This window comes from Triticum aestivum, chromosome 5B, assembly GCF_018294505.1.
Source record: "Triticum aestivum cultivar Chinese Spring chromosome 5B, IWGSC CS RefSeq v2.1, whole genome shotgun sequence".
NCBI classification, from domain to species: domain Eukaryota; kingdom Viridiplantae; phylum Streptophyta; class Magnoliopsida; order Poales; family Poaceae; genus Triticum; species Triticum aestivum.
The window spans coordinates 627142031-627145078 of NC_057807.1; the positions used below are offsets into that span (position 1 = coordinate 627142031).

A 3048-nucleotide genomic window follows, 5' to 3' on the forward strand; every position below is an offset into this window, starting at 1 on the left:
CTTTTGATTTATCCACAAGATCAGGGTAAAATATGTTGAACTTGTAGCCCTGGACAATTTTAGGAGGCAGGTTGTCATGATCATAATGAGCTTGATTGTATTTGTTCCACTCATATCCAGTATGCACACTATTGAAGTACTTTGGTTTCCTTGGTCGGTACTTGTCATGCCACCAGTACACCTGTGAGCACATTAAGCAAGTATGCGAGAATCCAGCTGAGAGCTTGAGAGTGAATGGAGGTTCACTAGCAGTAGTTTGATGCTCAAACTTGCTACTCCCTCTGATCCAAAATAAGTGTCGTGGTTTTAGTTCACTTATTTTGGATCAGAGGGAGTAGAATTTTTCTAGCATGTAAAAGCATATTATCATCCAAATTGCCAAAGTAGATATCAAATATAGCTTTAGAATAACATTAATATTATAATCAGTTCCTGACAACAGAGTGAATCCAGCATATCAACATAATGTTGGAAACTGCGGGTACGCATATACTGATATGTTTAGGAAGAATGATATGGTAGCACTCCTACATTCCTCAGATAATATAGAAGATCCATATTACTTGTCGCTCAAATGGATCCATTTGAGCGACAAGTAATATGGATCGGAGGGAGTAGTACTGTTTGTGTCCAGAAGGCAAATGAGACAAACCTGTGAATCCAGGTTCACTTCAGCACCTGAACCAAATACAGCGTCCCCTTCCTCCACTGCTCCCATCGCTTTCATTGCCTTCAGTTCCAACTCATCTGTTTTTTTTTGCCTTAGCTGTCATAACCTCCTTAACTTTCCTTTGATGCTCGGTAACTACAGCTTCACGTTGCCGATCCTGGAGAATATTTCAAAGGACAGAGCACATGTGTGAGACTGACCAGCCAACCTCATTTCAAATTTGTAATAAACACATCAGAAAAGAAGGTTCCCCCAGGGGGGAAAATCGTTTCAAGTGTTCCAAAACAACCATAGAACTAGGTTTTGGCTGGTTTCCCTTATTAACCGCTCAAAAAAATCTAATTAATGAAGAGGCAGAGCTCCAGCTGGTTGCTAAAGGAAGTCATTGGTCCTAGGATGCATTACCATCAAAAGTTACCCATAAATGAAACTAAGCCTTTTCCAGGGTAAACATGCATGAAGGCCTAGAACTGCTAGAAAGATTATCCTAAGATCTTGGTGGACTGTTGCCACATCACAACTTTACAATTATTTCTATCATAGGCTGTTGATTTAACTTTCTAGTGGCACAACATGGTGTACTCAATTGCTATCGAGTAGTATTTGATGATCTAATTAATAATGAGATAGTTTTGACTGCATAAATAACTATTTCCATACGGGCCAGCATTCTATTACTGTAAAAAGTACAATGTTGGTGAGAGTTAAATGTACCAGTTCTGCCTTGTCCTCGTCAGGATCAATTGCATCTTCATCTTCATTGCCATGCATTAACTCGGGCGAGAAGGAGCCATCATCCTCATCCAAATGGCTCTCTGTTGCTTCAACTATATGTTCTATAGGTTCTGGCGAATATCGTTTATCATCTGCACATGGAAAAGGTATCAGAAAGACAGACAACCATAGTTATCTAAAAGAAGGGGGTCGTTAACTGATCATAAGTAAATCTAAACCTTCTTCCTCATCGTGCATCACATCCTCCTCTTTAGTGTCTAATTCTTCATCAGCTTCTACAGCCTGTTCAGGAGCACCAGCATTCTCTAGACGATGCAGATGCTTCCGTAAGAGAGAAGCATGGATTGCCCTCAGGCAAGCCTGTGATACAAATAAGAAATAAGCCACTTTTTTATACGAGAGATAACGTTGATCAACTGTACAAACAGATCAACTGTATGTTCAGATAGTTAGAGAAAGCAGCTCCACATGACTATTTGCCATTTGAACCAGACTGCAAATCATGTGGCTTTGAAGATAATGTTACAGAAACAAGGTCAGATTAAGGTAGTTGTGCACCATTATGCTTGTGTTGTACAAATAAAACAAAGAATATATGATGGTATAACCAGAAACCACATTTGCTTTGGTCAAATTAAGAGCCATTATCACAAAAACTGCGAACTACAAGCATGACATACCTTTGCTTTGTACTCCCTCCGTCCGGAAATACTTGTCATCAAAATGAATAAAAGAGGATGTATCTAGATGTATATTAGTTTTAGATACATCCCTTTTTATCCATTTGGATGACAAGTATTTTCGGACGGAGGGAGTATATATGAAGGCGTTTCAAAATGGCCTCCTAGTATTCAACAACTTTTGCAGTTCCAGAGCGCATCTGGGACTCAATTTGATTTTGCATCTCTTCTAGCTCTGTGGAAGTCTTACCCTCCCAAGAGATCTTTTACATCCCCCTCAATACTTGCATGCAAGCCTCTCTGTTCAACCTCACGGGGTGGTTCCTCACCACGCACCCTAGCCCGGTCCACGACATCTCTTTTATGAGCCTCACCTAGCTCCCAATCACACACTACCATGAGTGCCTGATGAGTTCCAAATTAAATTGTGTCAACACGTATAAACATTATCGATGAACATACAACCATGAAACAAAATAAACTTAATATTAGCAAGATTTCCTGCCATATTACAAACTCACTCTCAAGTTTGGTTTCGTTTCAGTGAGAAACTAAGGGTTAGATTGTATATACCAAGCTAAAGAACATGTCCTGACATACCATACGACACAATCTTTTTGCCAAATAGAAAATGACAGAACAAAATACCAAATACTGTCAGCTGAGGCTGCCAACTACTCCCTCCGTTCCAAATTACTCGTCGCTGAAATGGATGTATCTAGAACTAAAATACATCTAGATACATCCATATGTGCGACAAATAATTTGGAACGGAGGGAGTACTATTTAGCTCATTCAGTAGTAATACGGTGTGTATCATTGGAATAGGCATCACTCAAGATTGCTATGGGAAGAATAATATTCAGGAGGGTGTGTAAAGACATTAGACATATACCTCCCAGTACTTGACATTTACTTGGCTTTCCCTGTCCAGATCGAGATGCATCTTAATGTCATCACGTA

The 3048-nt window shown here is 39.7% G+C and overlaps 1 pseudogene; it reads right to left on the reverse strand.

The window, feature by feature from the left end:
- LOC123113756 (cactin-like) overlaps window positions 1-3048 on the reverse strand; it is a 5109-nt pseudogene extending 2061 nt beyond the window's left edge.